The following is a 24,619-nucleotide window of genomic DNA, read 5'->3' as shown; positions in this document are numbered from 1 at the left end:
TCTCTGCGGGTGATTAGATGACCAGGCAGGAGGAGAACTAATAAGATATTTGCGTTGACTCTAGAAACTTAGCTCACAGACTTGGTCTAAATGTTATTGATCTCTTGCAATAACGGATGGATTTCACTTCTGGTTAATATGCTATGGGGAGAGTCACTCTGGAATGCACGCTCGGAATAAGCCTCTCCTGATCAAAATTGTAGCACTGGAATTCATGCACTGATTGTTCAGATTGTTTTAGTTGTAAATCTTGAAAAATAAAAATAAATATTTTTAAAACAAATTGTGCAGATTTGCCAACGGGAGTCAAGGTTATTAGCAAAGGAACACAACCCGATTCTTTAACCACGATCACCTTGATACATCTGCATGATACTCAACATATCACATGTAAGTGGCTGCCAAGGTTTGAACAAAGTTTGAGGTCTCTCAAATAACACGAAGGTTATTAGCAGAACAAACAGTTTTCAACTCTCTAACATTTAACTTTGCATCCTTTGTCAGGTTTCACTGAAACCTGAGATCCCTGTACTAGCTTACATGACTAACAAGTTGCAAACTTTTATGCAGATTGATTAAATAGCTTTAAAGCTATTCATCGGAATAGCTTTATTTCGATCCAAAGCAGATCATAAAAGCACAATACAAATTTCATCAAAACAATTATTGCACATTTTAATCCTTTAAATCCATACAATTAGCAGTAGTCGCCCAATTTCCCATCCATTCGGACCAAGATGCTGCCCAAGGACTATACACAATAATAAAAGTAGTAACTGCATCACTTATTACCACAGTGTCTTATATTTTTGTAGCAAGGAAGGAGCAAATCACAATACACATATAATATCTGTGCAAATAAACTGAAAACAATAACATTTATAAAGAGAATATAAGATTGCTATCATATAGCAGTGCATACAAAATGTAAAGACAACTTTTAAAAAGTGCATATAAATAAGGGTTGTGAAAAGGCAGGGTTGACTTTATACATAGTCAGTTATAAGACTACTTAAATAAGTCAAGTAACATTACCTCACATTGGTACTCAACTTAGTGATCCATGTCAACACAGGCATGGATACACATAGACCTCCAAAACCATACAGACTGTAGGTATCTTGCAACAGCGAAGATCACCAACCTTGTGGTATCAGACCTAAGGATCCTGAGGGCATCCAAGAGTCTCCTCATACCCAATGACCTGCATAATGGCAATAACCAATTTCTTAGCTGAGGTCCATACGCAGGACAAAAAAACAATAAGTGGGCTACAGATTCAGATGTACCCCTACACGCTGGGCATTCCGTGTTGTTACATTTTTCATTTTCCCAATTTGTACAGAATGCCATAGTCGGAGTAATCTCGTATCTAAATTGTAAAGTTTCTGAGTCAAAGGTGGTGTCATCTCATCAACTGTCCCCTCATAGCTCAGAAACAATTTAAAAATCATGAAATCGGGGTCAGAGTACCTCTATTGTTGGACAAAGTATCGACACCTGCTTTCTGCCAATATGCTGCTTTAATACTCATTTTGTAATGGAGACAATACGCTTCCAACCCTAGCTTTTTAAGCATCATTCTTATGTGTATACACCACTGTACGTTTTGGGCTCTAGGCAGCGCTAGTAGATCTTTGAGGGGTTCTCTGTAGGCTCCAAGATCTATGCCAAAAAGGCAAAAGCTTAAGTGCAATTTTCCACAAACGTTTCTTGAGTGCCAAATTAAGAAATAACAGAATCAACGGCATACTTTCAGGAAGGCCAAACAACAGCCTAATAAATCTATTTTTCACAATTGATAAATTGTTACAATTAACATGGCCCCACAGCTCAGTTCCATATAGGGTGGCTCCTAAAAATTTCACATTATATATTTCTAACGTGTGTGCAGTTTCTCAGAGAAGGTTTTGTTGAAGGTTGCCAGCAATCTTGATGTATAAAAAAATCAACAAACATTTTGATTTGTGGATCTGCATGAACAATAGTTCATGCAGATCCACAAATCAAAATGTTCATTGATTTTTTTGGTAGGAGTTACTCTAATTCCCAAATAATCAAAGTTAGAAACCTGTTCTATTGGGACTGTATCAACAAACAACTTACATCTGTACCTCTTACTTCTTCTGGATGGAAAACCATCCATTTTATTTTAGTGCTATTCAGTTCCAACCCCCGTTTGCTACAAAAAAGATTGAAGTCAGCCAACAACTGCTGGAGACCTTTGAGCGATTTCAAGATTAAGAGAGTGTCATCAGCAAAAAGCAAAGCAGACATTCTTCTAACACCCACCTGGGGTGCATCACATCCATCCCTATCTCAACTATTCACTACATCATTTATAAACAGGGAAAACAAGTGGGGGCCAGGACACAACCCTGCCTTACCCCTTGTTGAATACTTATTGGAGAAGTGAGCTGCCCCGGGTTCCCCCACCGAGCCTGGTTCCCTTCATGCAAACGTACTAAGATCGCCAATATGTTGGGCAGGATGTCCATCTTATCCAGTGTTGACCACCGCAAAGCTCTGGGAACAAGATCAAAGGCTGCATGCAAGTCAAGAAAGGCAACAAAAGTCGACCTCCGCTGACTGCTATAGTCTTCCAGTAAAAACAGTTGAACCAAAAGGCCTAGTCAACTGTGCCCATTTCACTTTTAAAGTCTGACTGAAGCTCATATAATATACTTTTCTCATCAATCCAAACTTGAAGTTTGTTTAGGACTTGCTTATAAAAAAATCTTTTGTGCAGCGTCAATCATGCTTATGGGTCTATAGTTGCTTGGGACGCTATGCTGCCCATTCTTGTATACTGGAATGATTTCAGCTTCACACCAGGGCATGGGGATCTGCAATCCCTTCAAAATTGTGTTTGAGAGGTGATTCATGTAGGGCCCCGAGCCCGCTGGATTTGATTTATATAAATTTGTCAGGGCCCTGCACTTTCCCCCATTAAAGTGGAGATAATAGCTTCCTCAGTTTTCCCCAGATCAAGCTCCAGGTTATTCTGATCTTCAAGTTTAGCAGCCAGCTGGGAATCAATGACCACCCATGCATCTGAGCAACTGTATGAGCATGGATTACTAACGTGAGATACCCAGTCCTGTGGTTGGACAAAAACTCCACGGGTTCTTGCCCTTGTTGGCTCTCAATGCCACAGTTGACCAAAATGTACATTATAGTTATTAGAAAGCTCAATACTCCCAACCTCCCTGTGGTCATAATGGTGCGTAGTGGTGTTAAGAAACCCCATTAAAGACAGATTAAGAGTGTTATGATCGCTATCTGTTCTTTCCAGGACCACCACAACCTGGACATCTTTCCAGAACCTCAGGCAAACTAGGTACTAATCTATGTGACTAGTATGGTTTGGCCTACTGAAAGTGTGTCTACCATCAGCATCAGATTTGGTTCAGTGTTTAACAGCTCTGAGATTAAAGTTCAATGTCAGTGCAAGTAGCTGGGCAGCCCTCAGGGACCATTTAAATGCAGGTAAGTCTATGGTAAGAATTTTCTATTTCGCTTCCTGTTCTGCCATCAGATTAAGGTCAAAGGATATCAGAGGTTTGAAGGTAGAATTAAAATTGCTTGCAACAATGAGCTGCCCTTAGAATTTGTTAAAAAATACTCTAGGGCGCTTATATTCTGGGTACCTGCTCTCCTCCCCTCAACCCTAGTATAAATATGTATCAGTAACAAGGAAATGCCACAGCTAAGATTCACTCTTAGGGCCAACATGTCTCTGGAGTTTACAGGGAGCTGCTTGATTGTACATTGTAACTCAGTCTAGACCCATACTGACAAGCCTCCTGAAGGCCTACCTCTATGTGGTTGGATTGCAGGAGCAAACCATGCTGTGTAACCATTCCTAATAATAGGGGATTTGCTCTAGGTTTCCTGGAGCATCTATCGTAATTATCTACAAACAACACCCACTCAATGTCCCCCAGCTTGGGACCTATACCTGCCACATTCGAAGACAAGATTTTTAATGTTCTATTGGCATTCCTAACTGGCATGGTCTGACTGCCTAAGGGGGGATCTACTGCCAGGATACAGGGTCTTAAGCACGTGTCAGGAGTCATCATGGATTTATCAACACATGATTCCTCAGATATTCTCAAAAGTCTCAAGCCTTCCTGGGTTTCTAATTTGTTACAGCCGAGGCCTCCATGAAAGCGTAAGGGCCTGTCAGGTTTTGTACAGAGCAATGAAACTGCGCCAAAGTTATTACCAAACCAAACGATTTTTGTGACTTCACCAGGCGCTTGTCATATCTGTATGAAACCTCAGATTCTTGCAATGGGTGTTACCTTTTAGCAGCCTGACAAATTTCGGGCATATTAATTAAACTGTACCAGATATATTAACACATGAGAACGTTTTTGCCCCTTCCCCTTAACTTAGCCTCGCTTTTATGGATCTGCATGGCACTCAATATATCAACAGAAAGTGAAGCATGGAAAGAGAAGCAGGAAAAGACCACATGAATTAGATCCTGATTGCCAATATTTCAGAGTTGACATTTAAAAGGGTAGCTTCCCTTGTCAGCCCATATGCCTGTGTAAGATCCAAGAGGAAGGTTACCCAACTGTAGTAATTATATAGGGCCACATGTACAATGCTTTTTGCACCTCGCAAACAGCGAATCTGGCTGTTTGCGACATGCAAAAAGCACTTCCCGATGCACAAACCCAGTTTTGCGATTCGGTAACATTGTTACCGAATCGTAAAATGGGGTTGTGACTCGCAATTAGGAAGCGGTGTTCTCTCCCTAATTGCGACTCCTAATTGCGACTCGCAGTGCGATGTAGGATTGTTTTGTGGCCGCGAACGCGGCCGCAAAGCAATCACAGTAAATGTTTAAACAATGGCAATGTTGTCCATTACAGAGCATTTCACTTTAAAACCTGGTTGTTCTGAAAGGAATTATTCCATTTATGTCTTTTAAAACGATCTAAAATACTTCTTGCAAAAATCTTGCCAGTTGAATAAAGAAGTGTGATTTTCTTAAATTTGCTTGGACCTGTATCAGTCTCATTTTTTCAACAGTGCAATCATAATACTTCCTCTCCATGAGTTGAGAATACATCCTGTATCATAACAGGTCATTTGGAATCCCTGCCCCGAGCATAAGGCAGTGTGGAAGATCTGCATGCGCTCCCCACTCTCCCAAAAGGTGTTTCTCTTTGTTTGGACCATTTGCACACCACTGTGCTGCATACTGCAGAAGACCCACAAGATAGTATAGTTAAAGGTCTGGCAGCCTCTGGCCCCCAACTCAATATCTAACTTTAGAATATCTAATTTAACCCTACCCCTCTGGCCAGCCCACACTAGGGACACCAGGAGGCTGTTTAATCTGGTAAAGACCGATTACGGCACATTGTACATAGCGTTCTGTAGGGAGTATAAACAGCAGGATAAGAGAACAATTTTCTCAGGGCAACTCTGCCCATCGCTGATAGAAGAAGGCATACCCAGAAGCGAATCGACTCTTCTAGACCCGCAATGACTCTATTCATATTCAGCTGGTAGCACGCGCCAGGTTCATACACCACCTGGATTCCCAGTCAATATTGTATAGTTAATTGTTGTTGCTTCAGTTATGCCAGTTCTAGTAGGTATTGTAGGAACATCTGGTGCAATTCTTCCATTGATTGCTATTCCCCTAAAGATTTTGGGGAATTCGAGCCACTGTCTACCCCTACTGAGCAGTTATTTTGGAATAAGTATCCTGGAATATCCCAGGCATCCTCGGTCTCTTTATTTCTAAAACTTCTCTGGACAGTGTTAAATATATTTTTGCACTAAAGTCTCTTACTATTAGAAACTGAGAACTAGAGTAATTTTCATTTGTCATTCCAAAACAATTGAAAGAGTTGACTAGGAGAGAGGTATTTTGCTTTCCTGGGTTATATAAAGATTAAACAGAAGAAGTGATTTGTTTATTAGAACAATTCTGTCCCTCAATTTAATTCTTATACATTGAATAGAATTACTGTGACCTATTGGAGACACAATGTTCCAACTGTACAATGTTGATAGTATAGCTAAACCTCCCTTTAAGAGGCTTTTATTGGAATAGAGTGCAAGACTTACAATTACAGAGAAGCATAGAAGTTATTGAATTGTATTTTGTTTAAACACCAGGTGTTATATAGACGAATAATAGATGCTTTCAGGCGCATTAGAAAGATACATTTTTGTCACCGTAAAAGCCTGCCATAAAAGGCACCTTAGAAGAGTTGCTTATTTTATTAGCATGTATCTGTCAAATCAGCCAGGCCTAAGATACCTCATCATTGAACGATTCCTGATCTACATCCTCACTGCACAGATTTTTCTGCCATCAAAATCAACTTGGATGATCAAAGAGTTAGATGACTCATGAGTTTTTATCATTATTAGCTAATCAGGATCTATGAGCTAAGATATTCATATCTGTCGCTGTAGAGCTATTCCCACAGAATGTTGTTTGATGGACGACATATCAAACCGCCTCCTACTTAATACATCAGTATCATTTTGAATTATTGATGGAACTAACATAGACCGAAATTCTACTCTGGAAATAAAAGGGTTAGATTTCGTAGGAAAAGAAACTAACTTAATTTCAGCCAAATTGAATGACTCTAACTGTAAGTATGAACGCAGCAGCCATACAATGTTTTGACAATTTAGTGGATTACAATCCATGAGAAAACATCAATAATTTCAACAATTGATAATATGTACCTGAGAAACTAATAGAATTCCTTAACTATTAAAAGATCTCCTTCAATAAGGAGGTAAGAATGTGAGTACCAAAATGCTGGGATGTAAACTAAATAGCTAAAGGATTAAGGTAGTGGCAAAGCTGTTCTGGAGCCCGCATAGCTAGAGAATAATTCGGTTGTAGGGTCCGAGGAATTTCCAAAGTATTTGAATGCACAAAATTGGTGGAATCCCGACAAATTTGATTACCAATGTTAGAGGAATGGGTTGGGGTTGCATTTTCTACTGAGTGTAAATTAGATCCAATATGATGGATTCTGCGCTTATTCCCTTTCCCTTTACTCTCAATACGCTTTTGTATAGAATTAACTTTACCACCCACCCAATAGCTTATCCAACTCTTCCAAATGACAAGATTCATTTTTAGCTTTATTCAAAATCGAGAAACATGGAACATCAGGACTGGACATTATAGGGAGTTTATAGCTTAATTGAATCTTCTGGAAAAAAAATGATTATTTTTTTTAGGGAAAAACCTCCGCCAAATAACACCATTAAGTCTCTATTCTTTACTACATTTGGCTTCCCAGCTTGAGTTGTCATACTTCTTTTAGTACTAGTCATTATAATGTTATCCGGTAACGGTGGAGACCCTGTTGAACTTTTCATTGCTCAATTAGGTCTTGAAGAGTACTCAAGAAGTAATTTTAAATAGAGGATACTATTTCAAGAGGGTAAACTGAATTTAATGTATTTTCTAGTATAGTTAAAACAAACCAAGATTCTCTGTAAAATGTGTAGAGCTTCTGAAATCTGCGTAAAATACATCAGAGGTGGAGACATCTCTTTTAATATTTTTGGATTAATCGTAAATCCATTAGTTGGATCACGGAGAAGCTTGGTTTCCATTACTGGGTAGTTCTCAGATGATAACAAAGGAGAGGTGTAATTGAAAGAAGAAACGACCTACTTTGGTTTAGAAAGGCAAGCAGTCTCACTGTAACTTTAACTTTGGAGGAAATGCTGGAATAGAAGGTAAACCAACAAGTGATCCAACATCCAGGGAATTTCTCCACCCTCACTTTTACTACTGGTGGAGGCTATTATCTCTTCAAGCGAATAGTACAATTCCTAAGCTTTTTGATAGTCACACTAGACACCATTTATTTCCCAGGGGAATAAGGCAAAGCAAAGTGAAGAGGGGCAGCGAAGCAGAGTCAAAAATAAACTCTTTCCAAGTGAATCAAATGTATCGAACAAACTGAAAAAAAAAAAAAAAAACAATCCACTCACCTCCCCTCAGAGGAAGAGGTCCTTCGAAATGCTGGCTAAAGGGCACTGTTTGATCTGCATCACAGTTGGAGATAAAATGTATAGTAGAATATCTAAGGCATTTGATGCCCATCAGACAAACTGTTCAAAAGGTTATAAGGGGGGTGTCCCAAAATCATTTTTCACTTGCCAATATACAGAGATTTCCAATAGATTTGTCTCTCCTTATAACCCCAAAACAGCTCCATGGATGGTCACCAGTATTTTTTCTAAGTTTGGTAAAAATGCTGTCAGACACTTTTTATATATTTATTATTTAATGGTATATGCAGTAGACAACTAGACCATAACAACAAGACAGAATGCATTCAGGATTTAGAAACAAAAGAAAATTTGTAGGTATATAAGTCCAAAGCAAATGGAATGCATAAGGGAAGGGCGATTTGGGAAGGAAGGAGAGGGGTAATGGGGAACAGAGGGGGAGGTGAGTAAACGTGCCACTCATGAGTCAATAATTAACATGAACAATAGTATCCAGTATCATAGTGACTGGTATATCAGCAGACTAGATTGATACCCCGCATTGTTAATAGGACGGGTTTTCAGGGCACCTTGTGAGGGAGGTCGCTCGAGCTCATTCTCAGCCAAGTTGGGATTCCGGGGATTGATCGTGGCATCGTCCGTGTGGCCCTGAAGTCTGGGGTATGTCTCCAGAGGGACCCATATGTCCTTTGGGTGTGACTAGGCAGGCATCAGTTCCCAATATGCATCAAGTTGCCCCTGGCAAGAAGCAGCATCCAGAAGTCACTTGTCCCTGCTAAGCGCCAGCCACCTACCCCAGTGTATCATCACCCCATGCTTAGCCAACAGAAGTGACATTGCGGTCAATCTACCCAACTCAGGGGAAATTTCATTAACATATCCCAGCAGCGCAACGTGGGGTGAGCACTAGCGAGAATGACTTGTAACATATGAAAGATCATTGAAGACTGCAGTCCAGATCTCCCTGACATCAAGGCAATCCCATGCTAGGTGTAGGAAGTCAGTGCTCAGTGCAGCATGCACAACATGCATCAGCCGCTAGTCCCATCCTAAACATCTGAGCCAGTGTGTGGAAAATTCTGTGTAAGTATTTGAAGTGTATTATGCACAGCCTGTAATTCGAGGAGAGGGCAATGGACTGGGAGCCTCAGTATGTCCATTGTTCCTCACTAACTGAAATATTTATGTCATCTGACCAGGTTTGATGGGCTGAGAGCCTGCGTAGCGGCGTGGTTGCCTGCATACCAGCATAGATACATGTGATTAGCCTTTGGGGAAGTGGTAGTCAGTATTGCATATAATACAGGGAATGTCAGGGGTGCTGATGGGAAAGTGCTGTGGAGGCCTTTTACAGACGCTCAGAGCTGATAATAGGTCCTTGTGTCCAGAAGGGAGTCCGCTGAGTCCCAGAATATCTGCTGGGGGTGACAAAACTATGCTCCAGATATACGGTGCCGAAGGATATCAAATGCATCCAGCAAAGCAATGTACGAATCCCCACGTCAGCTGCCATAGGCAGCAACGGTTGTCCCGTAATTGAAACCGACAAGGTAAACAGATGATCAAGGCATGCTCCCCTGCGCAGCTCATTCCATGCCCACACCATGCGGCCACCGTATCTTCCAGGTGTCACACTCAACTGGTGGGCCCATACAGAGCCGTTTGCAATGGGCACAGTCCATGTGTTCATGCTCAGGATCAGTGTGCAGCTGAAACTGTGTGGGGTTGCTGCCAGTAATATGCGAAATGTACCTGTGCACTGAAGAAGTATAGGTCCATATCAGATGCCCCAACCTCCCATGCTCAAATGGAAGTGTCAGTATTTCCCATGCCACTCGTGGTTGTTTACCTGAGCACACCAGTGATATAAGGTGGGAATGGAAAGAACAATGGTAGAGGGATTAGCAAGTTATTAAACAAATATAGGAATATGGGAAGCAACACCATTTTTGCCAGGGCCAATGCCCCTGTGAAGGGCAGTGGTAGTTTTGAACATGCAGTAACCAATGCCTCAAGCCATGTCATCAATCTGCCATAGTTCTCTCTCCAGAGATCGTCTAGATCCCGACTAAGCTAAACTCCCAAATACCGGCCTGTGCCCACATCAGTGGAAAGTCAGTGGTAAAGGCCAGGGTTACCTCTGTAAGGGGAAATAAGTTAGATTTTGCCCAGTTGATGGTGATGCCCGTGATGCCGCTGTAGAGAATAGTTTCCCGGAGAAGTGGATTTAGGTTAGCAGAAGGGTCTCGAACATATAGCGTGACATCATCTGTGTACATAGAGACTAGGATGTACCTGGGGAGGAACACAAATCAACAGTGAGAATTGTGTTGTCTCAACCGGACTGCTAGGGGTTACATAGTGATTGTAAATAATATGGGTGACAGTGAACACCCCTACTGGGTGCCCCGAGATATCACAAAGGGAGCGTAGCCTGCCCCATTAATCCTCAGGTGAACGAGGGGCTGAGTGTAGAGTAAACAAATCAATCATGGGACTTTGTTGCCAATCCCAAGGCGAGCTAAGAGATAAGGCCAGCTGAGCGTGTCAAATGCCTTAGGGGCATCTAAAAAAACTGCAGCAGCACTGGGGTTAGGATCAATAATGTTTAGAAGAGCAAAAACATATGCAGGTTATGAGCCCTTGAAAGGGTAAGCATGAAGCATAATTGGCCCGGCCAAACTATGTTTTGGCAGCAGAGGGAGAAGGCCCGAGACAACCAACTTGGCTAAGATTCTATCAATATTTATAATAGAGACAGTATGCAAAAAAGAAGAGGGAGGTAAGAGGTTTCTTCAGAGGGGCCTGTCCTCCTACTTGATTAACTTCTAGAACAAAAAGAGAGCCCTACTCCTTGATAAAAATGTTATGGCCAAAAGAAAAGACTAGTGATGACCCAGTGGAGAGGGGACCACGCCAAACCAGCCTTGAACCAAAGAACGAGATCCAAGGAGCAGCGGTGAGGTTCGGGAGAAGCAGATAAACCAGCCAGGTCCCTGGAGTTGCGCGCTCAGCTCACAAAACGTCTGGGGACGGTCGGGAGGAAACGGGGAGCGAGAAGGCGGGCAGAAAAGTGAAGGGAAGTCCTGGGGCACCTAATTTTTCAACTCAAAGCACGCTGAGACCCATAACCACAAAGAAACGTAACGGGAAGTCCTGAGCACTTAATTGGTTAAACCCTAAGCACAGTGAAATACACATCAAAAGAGAGAAAAAACAGAAAAGGGAAAATAAAAGGAAGACGTCCCACAACTAAACTGAAGAGGATCAACGACTTTCCTCCACCCCTCCTTTTTTTTCCTTTGGCACGTGGGCACCACTTAGCATGTGTATATAGTTGTGCTTCACAGAAGGACTCCTGCACAACCCCTCCCCTATTGGCATGCAAATAAATATAAAAATAAAATAAAAAAATAAAAAAGTTCAAACGACTTACCTGACAGCGGCTTGTTGTTCTTGTTTTTTCCCCTCCTCTCGCTGGCTACCTGAGGGCTGGATGCCTGTAAAATTCTGACAATCTAAGGGAATAAAAGAACGAAAGAAACTGTAATACCAAGGAGGAAAGAGGAGAAGAAGAGAAGGACTAGAGTTACAAGAGATATATATACACGACTATATCGACTGAAGAGGATTCTGGTTGGAAATTTAAATAAAGACCGTTTGAATAGTCATCCCTAGTTGGCCAATTTCTTAGGGATAAACAGAAGCCCGGTGACCTCCCTGGGAAAACCCTATGACAGTGGTGTCAGAAGTGGGATTTTAGAAGCATTTTCCACATAGAGTAAGGAACCATGGAGGTGAAACCTACTCTCGCAGACATGATCGCTCAATTAGCCAAAGGACAATGGCATCTCCAGCTCGTATGGGAGGAACAAATCAAGGAGGCGCACTCAACAGAGAAACATTGCAGAATGCACTGAAAAACCAAGCAACCATAATAGCCAATAATCAGCTGGTACATAAAACGGCCATACAGAAACTTACAGAAACTATTGCTACCACTAGAGAGCACCCAACGGTATCAAGCTGGGTACTTAAAAAATACTAGGGGTGAGATGACCCTGATGCATTTCTACCAATTATGCGAGGGTTGCCACTTAGGCCTATGGGCCACATGAACGCTGGGGACAGTATATAGCCCCGCTTCCTACCGGAACTATACAGTCAGCGTACCAAGCCATCAACCCAGGGCGAGTGACACCTTATGGAGATATAAAGAAAGCTATACTAGAGAGGATGGGGTTTAATAAGGAAAGTTATCGACTCTGTTTCCGTAGAACTAAGTCGACCCCTTCGGAGAGTCCTCGGGCTCTCTTTTACAGAGTACAGGACGAGGGATATAAATGGTTGAAACCCACAGAGAGCTCAAAAGATGAACTCTTACAGGCCATATTACTGGAACAGTATTTAGGCGCCCTCCCAATAAACACCCAGAACTGGATAAAACAACATCCTGATATTACAGTACCTTCGGCTATTGAATTGGCCTGAGCATTTCACAGAGCCCCAGACTTCTGGGTGACCCAGGGGAGAGGGATAACGCAGGTTCAAAAAGGTTTTACATTCTCCTACAAACCCGAAGTCCTTTACAGGGTTCCCCATAGAGAAACCACTTACCGGGACATTACCGGTTAAGGAACCCACCCCAACTCCTCAATGTTACAATTGTGCCGAGTGGGGACACAAAGCTCGGAATTGTCCCCATAAACATCCACCACCTGAACCAATGGAAATAGGCCTGGCCAGAGATAGAGTATTATGGGCTGGAGGACAAACCCCTCGGTATGTGACAACGTTGACCGTAAACCAAATAAGCAGACAAGCACTAATAGACTCAGGGTGTAGTCAGAGCGTAGTTAATGAAAATCTGGATGCCAGGGAACAATGGATAAGAGAAGAGACCGTAGTCATCAGTTGCGTACACAGGGACAGCAAAGTATATCCTGTAGCGGCGTTAACAATAAATTGGAGGGGATGGGAGGAGAATATCCGTGCTGGAGGGATTCCCAACCTAGTAGAAGACATTATTATAGGAACTGATTACCCCGTTTTCCAATCCTTGTTGGAAACTACGATCGCACAGAATCCCATAACGTCGTGGTTGAGAGATGCCCCTTTTTCTAGGAATGAGATAGAGCCAGCAGAAGACAAGGAGCAACTGACCAAAAGCCAAAAAAGGACACAGAGGGCAGAATATCTACTGAACAAAACAACGGGTGAATCGGTTTATTTCCCGGAAGAAAAAAAGAGTACTTTCTATTTCAGGGGAATTCAGAGTATGCCAGAGGGATGATCCTACCCTTAAGCATGCTTGGACTTAGGCTGTCTTTAACCCTACAGGACAGGCGGTTCCTCATTTCTAGTTAACAACTGGTTATAACATAGGAGTGTTCAACAGCAGGGGTCCTTGAAAATGCAGTTGGTCGTTCCCCGAATGTACCGGGAACAGGTCTTACATTTGGTAGATGGTCAGGTGGGAGGGGGACATTTTGGTAGAGAGAAGACGGAGGAATATTTACTCCACCGTTTCTATTGGCCAGGTCTATTTGGCGATATCAGGAGACACTGTCGAGCATGTCCTAAAAGTCAAATGGTTAATCCCAGTATTGAGCCACAGGCTCCACTGTTCCCTTTACCAATCATTGAAACCCCTTTTTCCAGAGTATGGATGGACCTAGTGGGTCTGCTGGTAGCTTTGTCTAAAGGGTACCAATACATATTGGTCTTAGTAGATTATGCTACTAGATAACCTGAAGCCATACCACTCACTAGTATGACTACCAAGAGCATAGCCTAGGCCATGTTTGGGTTTTTTTCTCGGGTGGGTTTTCCTAGAACAAAATCTTACTGATTAAGGAACCCGTTGATGTCACGCTTGATGGCTAAAGTCTGTCAGTTACTAGGAGTAAAGCAAATACCTCTGTTTATCATCCACAAACCGACAGGCTGGTAGAGAGGTATAATAAACCAATGAAAACCCTGTTAAGAAAAACCATGACAGAGACATGGAGACACTGGGGCAAAAGTTACCTCTCGCACAGTATGCAATTCAGACGCATGTACAGGCGTCCACTGGACGTAGTCCATTTGAAATACTTTTTGGGAGACAACAAAGGACTCTGTTGAACATAGCTGCGAGCAGTGGGAAGAGACGGAAGAAGAGTCCCAGGACATACTAACCTATACCTGAGAATGAAAAGAAAACCTCCACACAGTATGGGAGGATGTAAGGTCCCATTTAGAAGACAGTCAGGAAAGACAAAAGAGACGATATGACATCGAAAAAAACTAAGAGACCTACCAATAGACGGTAAAGCCCTAGTCCTCTTACCTACAACCGACAACAAGCTTCTGGACAAGCGGCAGGGAACATATAGAGTTATGGAAAAGGTAACTGCAATGACATATAGGATAGAAGTCCCAGAAAACTCTAGGAAAAGTCAGATAAATCATGTTAATTTGCTCAAAACTTGGGAGGCAGATGATACTCCAACCCCTTAGAATAATGCGACCCTATTCATTACGAAAATGAAACTTCTAGAAATACTTCTACTCCCTTTATCAGAAGAAGTTAGGGAAATAGAACACTCTCTTAGCTCAGAGTTAGCCGAAAAACAAAGAACTCAAAATAATGACTGTGGTTGCAAGACACAAGACACTATTTTCAGAAATACCTGGTAGAACTAGTTTAATTCAACACCAAATCAGAACTGAGGAGGGAAAGATTGCAAGACAGAAACCCTATCGACTTCCCGAAGCCCGATGACATTTGGTAGAAAAAGAAGTAAGGGACATGCTAGAGGCTGGTATTATAGAACCATCCAACAGTCCTTGGTGTTCCCCAGTGGTTTTGGTTCCAAAACCAAATAGGAATATAAGATTTAGCATTGACTTTCGCCTACTCAATACTATTTCTCATTTCGATACTTATTCCATGCCCCGGGTGGACAAACTAGTAGAACGATTAGGCCAGACCTGCTATCTAACCACCCGAGACCTAACGAAAGGTTACTAGCAGATATCTCTGAACCCACCTGATAAGGAGAAGACAGCATTCTCTACTCCTTCAGGACTGTATCAATTCACAGTGTTGCCTTTCGGACTTCCTGGAGCACCCATTACCTTTCAACATCTAATGGATGAAATTTTGAGACCTCATCAGGAATATGCAAGCAGCCTATCTTGATGACATTGTTATATATAGTTGCACCTGGGACCAACACATAGAACAACTATCCAAAGTTCTACAAGCATTGCAAGAGACAGGGTTGACCATGAATGCAGAAAAGTGTAACATAGTCAGGAGTTCCATCAACTATCTTGACTACGTCATTGAGAGAGGGCAGATAAAACCCCAAATGGATAAAATCGAAGCAATTAGACAACTACTTGTCCTAAAAAGCAAATGAGACATCCCGCCTTTTTGGGGATGATGGGTTATTATGGGCGATTCATACCACACTATTCCACCCAGGCTGCACCCTTGACAGACCTTTTAGAGAAGAACCGACCAAACAAGATAATCCTTTTAACAGAAAAACAGCACTGCAGCTAACACATACTAAAGGAGCTCTTGGCCACTAAACTTGTGTTACAGTGTCCCTACTTCAACAAATCTTTTACGCTACAAACAGATACCTCCGGCCCAGGATTAGGGGCTGTCCTTTCACAGGATGATGAGGAAGGACACCCTCACCCTATAGCATACATTAGCAGGAAAGTATTAACAAGGAAAAAAAAACTATCCCATCATGGAAAAGGAATGTCTAGCTTTAAAATGGGCTGTTGAGGCCCTACAATATTACCTGCTAAGTAGACCTTTTGTGCTTCTCAATGATCATACCCCTTTAACACGGATGGCTCGTCATAAAGATACTAACGCGAGGGTTCCCGGGTGGTTCTCATCCCTCCAACCGTTTATGTTTCAGGTGCAACATACCCCTGGCTCCTTATTGACCAATGCAGACTATTTATCAAGGCATCCTGCGGACTCGTGGCTACAATAGCCACGCTCTGGGGATAGCGAATGTGACAGGGCACCACCACGAAGGAAGCACAGGTCGATGTTTGAGTCCTCCAGGGGGACTCCAACGAGAATAAAGGCAGCACGCAAGGAGAAGCGTGCATACATCACCAGGAATTATAATCCCACTGAGCGACAGGAAGGGAGAGGAAGGAACGCTGGAGAGGAAGAAGACAGAGGACCAAAGGAAGAAGACGGACGACCAAAGGAAAAGATGAGCAAATACCCAGTGGAGAAAGGACCACGCCGAACCAGCCCCGGACCAGAGAACAAGATTTGAGGAGCAGCAGGGAGGTTCGGGAGAAGCAGAGAAGCCAGCCATGTCCCTGGAGGGACGTGACTATACCAGGTACGTGACCGCTTGCTGGGTCAAGTCACGAAACTAGTGGGGACAGTAGGGAGGGAACGGGCGGGGAGCAAGAGGGCAGGCAGAAAAGTGAAGGGAAGTCCTGGGGCACCTAATGTTTCAACTTGAAACATGCTGAGACCCATAACTATGAAGAAACGCAACTGAAAGTCCTGGGCACTTAATTTGTTAAACCCTAAGCAAGGTGGAATACACATCAAAAGAGAAAAAAAAGAAAGGGGAAAATAAAAGGAAGACATCCCACACCTAAACTGGAGAGGATCAACGACCCCCACCCCCTTTTTTTTCCTTTGGCACATGGGCAGCACTTAGTACATATATGTAGTTGTGCTTCACAGAGGGACTACTGCACAACCCCTGCCCTATTTGCATGCAAATAAATATATATATATATATTTTTTAAGTTAAAAAGACTTACCTGACAACAGCTTGTTGCTCTTGTTTTTTTCCCCTCCTCTCGCTGGCTACCTGTGGACCAGATACATGTAAAGTCCTAACGACCTAAGGGAATAAAAGAACAAAATGTACTGTAATACCAAGGAGGAAATAGGCAAAGAAGAGAAGGACTAGACTTACAAGAGATATATATACACGACTATATCGACTGAATAGGATTCTGGTTGGAAATTTAAATAAAGACTATTTGAATAATCATCCCTAGTTGGCCAATTTCCTAGGGATAAACAGAAGCCCAGTGACCTCTCTGGGAAAACCCTATGACAATCTCCAAACAGTCAGAGAAAGCGCTTGGCTTTTTTGTTGTATGACCGTCACCCACCAGCTTAACCCCCGGGAGGCATGCTTCATCATAGCGTTCTTCCCATTCCGTTCCAGAACTGGGTGTGCTACTATCAGTGAGACACTGGAGGACTTGGTGGTTATTACTATATAATGATCTTTATAAGAGTTGAAGGGTTTTTTGTGTAGATTTAAAAATACCTTCCTGATAAGACACCACTCGTTTTATTCATGTCTTCAGGCAATATGGTTAAAAAACGGGAAGACACATAAGAAACTGGTGGCTCCAGTGACCCCCATTTCTATTCAGTCGACATGCTTTATGTTCATGGGAAAACTCTTAACAGTAGCTTTCTACAGGACCAAAGATCTAAGTCCCTGATGCCACACTCCTAGAATTTAAAAGTGCAGTGAGAGCAGGGTGTAGACACTGCACATATACTGCATGCTATAGTAAACATTTCATCTACTTGGGAAAGGGGTGTTGTACATGTAAATGTAAAAGGCTTTGCCCTATGGATCTCCCGGTGGCCAAACAAGCCTGTAGTCTCACTTACGCCAAGGTCTCGTCCGGGTGCAAACACCTATTATTACCTCACTGGGGTCTGAATGTAGGACCCCGGTGAGATAATAATAAGTGATTACACCCGGGTGAAATGTCACGGATAGACGTCAAGATATCCCCATCACAGGATTCGAAGTACTGGAGTTCCAAAGTGCTAAGTAGCATATCGAGAACATTGCCCCAAGCAGCAACCCCCCACTCACTTGGGTCACCAATCAGGCCATACGGTTACCATCCCACCCACTAATTAACTCCCTCTAGGAGATAAAAGAAAGCAAAAAGGGAATCATCTTAGGGGGCGGCCAGGAGGCTCAACACTCTCCCAGCATGATGTGCACTGGGCGGCTAGAAAGAGAAAATCAAGGTCGCAGGGGCAAGACCAAAATCAGCATTCAGAACAGTGCTGACGGGCCGCTCCGACAGGACGTAAGCCATTGAAAGAGCATTGGCACAGGGTTCAGTACGGAGTCATTGGGAGAGTCCACCATTTCCAGCAGTATGGCAGGCCGCCATCTCATTGACATCAATGCAGAGATAGTCTGTCAGTCATTATCACTGAGGTGGCCACGGCCTGAGCCCACAGGTGATGGCGACAAGACAGCTGCAGTGGCAAGGAGATCCATGGCGACTTCAGCAGCAGCTTTGGGGGTTGGTGAAGTAGTGAGTTTTCCCCAGATGGTGTAGGCCGTGTTTGGCCAGGTAAATCAAAGAGCACTTGGCATCCGTCTTCTGTAGTGTGTGTGTTTTACTGGAAGAAAGTCCTGCCTAGTGGCCTGTGTGGCCAGAGTGAAATTTGGGAAGAAGGAGATCTCACTACTTACTATTGGAGAGGCTAACGCTCTCTGGAGGAATGAAGAATGGTGAGTAGACACTATCCAGCCGAGGAGTGTGCATCTTCCACATCTGACATGCAGCGTTCGAGTTGATCTGTCCGCTCTTTGTGCCTATCTACTTTCTCCTTCAGGCGGTCGAATCAGTCGGGAAGCATGTCAATTTTCATGTCAATGGCGTTCAGGCTCTGCTTGAGGTGCACAAACATGGAGTGAATGTCCGCCTCCGGGGCAAGTCCTCCACTGTCATGGGTTGCCCAAAATCTGGTCCTCATGGGGTATTCAGTAGTGTGCGTCATTCTATGTGATTTAAAGTTAAACTTGGATTGTTTATTATTCCTTTTTCCCATAGTGCAAGCGAGCCACGTAGGTGATATCAGATGGGGCACACCACAAATCAAGGGGTGCTAGACACACGAATTGGTCTATGACACATACAAGGCTACACCACCCCAAGGCGTGCATTACAGGGTGTATCTGCAGGTTCACATAGGTGCCTATATGCAGTGTACTCAGGCGGGCTATACACCACCATGCGTATCAGACTCTGAATGTGGAGTGCACCAGAGTCTGTTGCCAGTATTTTAGGGTAGTTCAAGTCTGGGCAGGTTGCAAAATTAAGTCCCTGCCTATGGTCTAACACGATCAAACACCAGGCTGCAACCTGCTGGGTGCCAGGAATCAGATTTCGCCTTTCCCTCCTCATCGGCAGCAATTCCAAACAAAGCAGCACATCTCTAGGAACCAGGGCTCTGTCAGTCTAGCCCATGATGCCTCCCCATACTGTGGATAAATGTCGGATTGTCTTTCCGACAGGAAAAGCCTCCCTAGAAGGCGGTCATTTTGCGGGTGAGCTCGCTAGTGCCCCCCGCCGTCAGCCACTTTAGACACATAAGGAAATTGTGATGTTCTAGTGCGCATGTCAAGGTATGTATATTTTCCTAACAGTTTGCAAATACATGGATGTGCAGTAGATGCATTAGCAATGGGATATATAAAAGTATGTGCTCATTAACTCAAATTAAACAGAACAATGAATACACATTTAAAGGGAGGTTTGTGTGTCCCTCGTCAGCATGATTCAATCCTATGCCTCGGTGAACACCCAATGAAATCCAATGTGTTATCTAAGAAACATAACTGTTGAATGAGACGCATGTTGTTCTTTGCACCATTATTACTGTTTGCAAACAGTAGTAAAGGACACACAAGGGACATACAGTACACATACCTGAGCCAAAATGAAACATATGACGTATCAATTTTAAACACAAAACTTTACACAATTTACAATGTTCATGAACACTCCACTCAACACTTACACTCAGAAACAAATACACACAAACTAGCGTACATCCTACCAGTAAGTGTGGCAAAAGGCTGTGCCTTAGCAGCTTAAGAATAGACACAACCGCGCGGTTGAACCTATGGAGATTCGGTTTGCAACCAAAAACTGTGTTTTGCCTTCACTGTTGTGAATGCGTAACATACACACATATAGGCAACACATCCCACCATAAATTAAAATTATCTCACACATATAAACATCACTGAGGAACATATGGAATTTACATTTTACATAATAACTTTGCACTGTTGTTTGTGAACAAATCACACACAAACTACATGCAACCTACACGTCAAATCAGTGTTGTCGTGGCAATGCATTAGCAAATCATCAATACTTGACCTGAGAAATCGCATTTTCAAGAGCTAAGGTAACGAGTATTAATATAAATAGGTTAACGCCCTGAGGGGCTCAACTGGACATCCCACAAGCTCTGAGGAAGTCTGTTGTAGATCTGGTACGAGAGGGTCACAGACGTGTTTAGGCTACAAAACGGTGTGGTGAGGTGGAACTTTGAGGCGAGGCAAGCCAGACCAGCGATGGATGGGGAAGAGAGCAGACATGTTTCTTATTCTGTCCAGCACGTACCAATTAGGAAAATGCTTATCAGATGGTCTCTACTTGTTATTATTGCGTTGAAGCATGGTACAGTGCAGCTGGGCTGTATCACGGACCATGGCTACGTTACATCCCCGTCAGAGTATTTCAGTATTACATCTTCCATTACTGAAAGAGCAGGAACATGACAATCACTATCTGGACTCTTAAAGGGGCCATATAGTTAAGCGAGAAGAAGTTCATTTCACCCAGTGCTGCCTCACTAAAATCATCAACCGTTTTCGGCGATATTCCTTTGATTGTGTGAGTTTGGGTTTTGCAACATAAAGCGACATTATTCAGCCTATTGACCCTTTAAAACAACAACACGGAATGGAGGTTGCCACCATGTTTTACCTGTAGTTGCGCCAAAGGGAGACGGCTGCTTTCCCGTACAAAGGCAGAGAGCTGGATAGGCACTGCTTTGAATTTTTCAATGTGATGCGCGGGGTTACCATTTGACATATTCAGGGTTCGCCATGGATCCCTGCAGATACACTCATAGCTTTCTCCGCGCTCTGCTAAACAGCATCCATCACTATAGCAACCCGCCGCCTTCGGCCATTGGTCAGTCAGGCAGACTGGAACTTCCCTATTATGAATCTGGGTCTATCACGCTCCTCCAATCGCGCGGCCACGTTGCGAAAGGGAACGTCATGGCATCACAAACCCCGCCCCCTCACTCCCGCCTCCCTCGCTGAGCCGTGGTACGAGAGGGAGGAGGGCTCCAGTTCCTCTGCGTACCATGGAGACCGGATAAGATTCCAGCTTTGGCCTTTTACCGTCGGGGGTATGTGAGGGTGTTTGATGTATATTCATTCATGTTTGCATGGGCATTCAGCTTCATCAGCAAGAACCGTCAATGATCCCTCGGGGACCAGAGTGGAGGGCGGCCTGACCTGCCAGGTGAGTGCCTAAAGACGTGCTGGGCAGGAGTCTGCCTTGCGAGTGGACTGGACGTCTGCTTTGACAATTTATTTAATATATATTTAAGAGATTTTATGAATGCCTGTTTTATGACCAACATGTAATTCATTGGGTGTGTAAAGGATTTTTTTGGTACTTTCTAGTGATCTGTTTTGGAAACTATGGAGTACGCACACGGTTCGTGCCAGGGTATGGGCGCCTTCTCATAGTAGGTTTAATGACTGTGTTAGCGAGCACCATGCGAACGCATGCCCAGTGAGAAATGCTAGGGGTGTGCTTGCTATAATGCTGCTAGTAAGATGCCCGACTGAGGGATTAAATGTTTTTATGGTCGTGTCAAGTCGTTGGTAGAGTGGGTGAAGAGGGAATCCACACGTCTTTGAGAGTGCTGCTGCATTTCCCTATAATTTGGAGTGGCTGTGGTGTGCCTAGGCTTGGGGCGGGGGTGTGATCTCTCCCCCTGATGTGCCTAACCCCAGCCTCCGGGTGCTTTACGCTGCCTGTGCCGCAGGGCGGCTTGTCCTGAGGTGAGAGGCGGGCACACTGCAGGTCTCTCAGCGGCCGCTGCTCGATCCACACTCTAGGAAGTTGATGATCTTCCTGGGAGGTGGGCAGGCCGTTCGGGGCGGATCTGGTGTATTTTGTGCGGGCGGGGCCGCCGATTCCTCGTGGGCGGTGGGCCCATTGCAGGTGTGCCTGTGTGCCCAGGGAGGAAGGGCGGGCGAGCTTCAGGCTTCCTCTGCCTGTGCTTAGGAATGCCAGCAATGCTCGGAGAGAGCTCGGCCCAGGTCAGCTCACCGGCTGAAGGGGAGCTGCAGCGTTAATCACGCCCCCCCCCCCCCCCCCCCAAAAAAAAAGAAAACTGGTCGCTGATGGAACGCAACCCGGTGTAGTTAGCCGCCCATCTTCCAGCACTGCTCAGTCTCACACATGTATGTGGAACGCACGTCGTATATTATAAATCCACACTGAGCCCTTGAAAGTCTCTTCTGGTGAATTTACAGTTGTATTTACAAGATCCACACGAACCGGCGCTAAGCTTTGCTAGGGGGTGGAGTTGGGCTTGCCATCCCAGTATGGATCAGAGCTTTCGGTTGACAAGAGGGACACGCGTAAGAGCGGAAGGTTCCTGCTGGGCGTTCTTCATCCATTTGACCGCCTTGCTCCCTGTTTCCCCTCTGAGAACTGGTGTGTCTTGCCCTGGCCTGTCTGGGAGCCGGCGCTTCGCCGCAGTGTGCGCACTAACACGTCTTGACTGTTTTGTATACACTGTAGGGCGGGTACGCTGTGAGAACAGAGCAAACACTGTGTAGGCATGGATGGGGGATATAGTGCTGTGTGGTACTGCCAGTCTAGCTAGGCGTGACCCCGACATGTTACACCAGGAGCAGGACATAACTAGCCAAGTGCTTGACCCTAGATTTCAAGGAACCTTCCCTTCCCCCAGACTGGCCAAGCAAAGCTGCTATTCCAGCTGCCAGGCAGAGACAGGCCCTCCTAAAACAAACAACCTGACCATGACACGGTGGCTTTACAGCACAACATTACCCAAAACATAAACAAATCCTTGTTGTTTACCTTGATCCGGCAGAGAAAACGAGTGCCCTTTTTCAGGAAATGTTCACATCTAGCAACAATAACACAACATCCCGTGATGAATGTTAACAGGAAATAGTTTCCTGCGGTTTTGTAAGAAGCCTTTAAAGGGACAAACGTGTGTTTGAATATTTCCCAACTTTTCGTGTTCACTTGCCTTTTTTTTTTGTAGCAGGTCAATGTCTTGTGTGCTTTCGTTTGCTATGCGTTTTGAGTTTCACTTGCAAAGCGAACCACGAGCCTTCCCCTACCACGTTTTGAATAACCCTTTCATCGGTCGGGTTCTTTCAGTTTTTTTTTTTTTTTTTAAATGCACGCATAAATAGCATAGCAAGGGCGCCATTTGGCCCTAATGCAGGCAATGAATTGGGTCCCAGATCCTCAGTGTGGCGTGATGAAAGGCAGTCACAATTAGAGTGGAGTTTCCCGTTCACATCCTCTGCCCCCGGTGCTACTGCATCTGCTATATCCACGCCTCGGGAAAGCAATCGCTTGTCCCCCTCCTGGTTTATCCACCACCTGCAAGAGGTTGGAGTTCAGGGGGGTAGCTCGGGAACAGTGGGCCCTAACTCATGAACGGTATTGGGCCTCACTGGTCACGGGGTTGGGAATTAAGTAAAATAAAATTGTATTGCCCTATTACCCCTTTCCCCTCAAAAAAATAAAAAAAAACCCGGACCCGGTGTCACCGCACCCACTGCACTATTGGAAGCTACGACCCCGGAATTAATGATGATCCACAATCAAAAATCGGAGTTCGGTTGCATGAATACATTGTTCTTGGTTAATCCCGCGCCTGCAATGTTTCTGTGTCGAGGGTCGCTCACGCACCAAGGCACAACGGTCTCGGCGCCACCACACATTCCATCACTATTGATAGCTGCGCTCCTGGCTGCAGCCGCTTTTTGCACGCCCAGATGTCGGCGCGGAATACGCTAGCCTCCCACTGCCTCAGCCCGTTTGTTTCCTGTCAATAACCATTAAGTTTTAATAAAATGCGTGTGAACCGTTTTGGCACGGCAGGCTTCAAGAGCCGCCGGGGAGCCCTGTAAAGGAGATGACTACATTGGATGGGAAAGCCCCAGAACATAGCTAGCAACACCCGGGATGTCTTGCCACTAACAATTAACACCATCTACGATGAAACAATGCATTAATCATGCTTCTAATTGATGTATGCTTCATCTGGGTATTTTAGGCTTTTCAGTGTTAAAATGTATGAATTCGACTTATTTTTTCTGTGCCAACGCAATGAAAACAAACGCCGGTGCTATCAGATTTCCACATGCTGTTCGTGTTCGCATGTCTGCGTGTAGGTTTTGGCCACGACCTTCCACTAGCGTGCTAATGAAAAACTGCATTTCTTTGCTTGGTGTTTTCATTTTTTTGTCGCAGGCCTGTCGGCCGTGTTTGGCCTGTCCACGGATTCTTGATCCTGCCGTGTTGAACTCTAAGTGGCGGCCCCATCGATCGCTGCTGTTTACAGATTTATTAGATTCGTATTACTTTACATGCTTCTTAATTTGAGGGGTTTTATTATTCGTGCTCCCTTTCACTGCCCTGCCTTCCCACCTGTTTTACTTTTCTCCTTATTTTTCTC

General features: G+C 44.1%; 2 protein-coding genes across 9 annotated transcripts in view; one reads left to right on the top strand and one right to left on the bottom strand.

Annotated features, from left to right (window-relative positions):
* Window positions 1-21,074, bottom strand: part of CCDC148 (coiled-coil domain containing 148) — a 777,160-nt gene extending 756,086 nt beyond the window's left edge. The window contains exons 1-3 of the mRNA XM_069225141.1: window positions 20,854-21,074; window positions 16,837-16,919; window positions 11,465-11,546 (exon numbers count right to left, since the gene is read on the bottom strand). The gene's annotated coding sequence lies outside the window, so the exon portion shown is untranslated. The remainder of the gene's footprint in view (window positions 1-11,464; window positions 11,547-16,836; window positions 16,920-20,853) is intronic.
* A 105-nt stretch (window positions 21,075-21,179) lies between these two features.
* The window catches only part of PKP4 (plakophilin 4), a 643,120-nt gene continuing 639,680 nt past the window's right edge, over window positions 21,180-24,619 (top strand). For 2 of the 8 annotated variants that reach the window (XM_069225133.1, XM_069225135.1), the window contains exon 1: window positions 21,190-21,402. The gene's annotated coding sequence lies outside the window, so the exon portion shown is untranslated. Of the gene's footprint in view, window positions 21,403-24,619 lie in introns of all 8 variants that reach the window. The other 6 variants (XM_069225134.1, XM_069225132.1, XM_069225138.1 and 3 more) reach the window with 4 other exon arrangements.

This window comes from Pleurodeles waltl, chromosome 3_1, assembly GCF_031143425.1.
Source record: "Pleurodeles waltl isolate 20211129_DDA chromosome 3_1, aPleWal1.hap1.20221129, whole genome shotgun sequence".
In the NCBI taxonomy this organism is placed as follows: domain Eukaryota; kingdom Metazoa; phylum Chordata; class Amphibia; order Caudata; family Salamandridae; genus Pleurodeles; species Pleurodeles waltl.
This window is presented reverse-complemented; position numbering and strand designations above follow the sequence as displayed.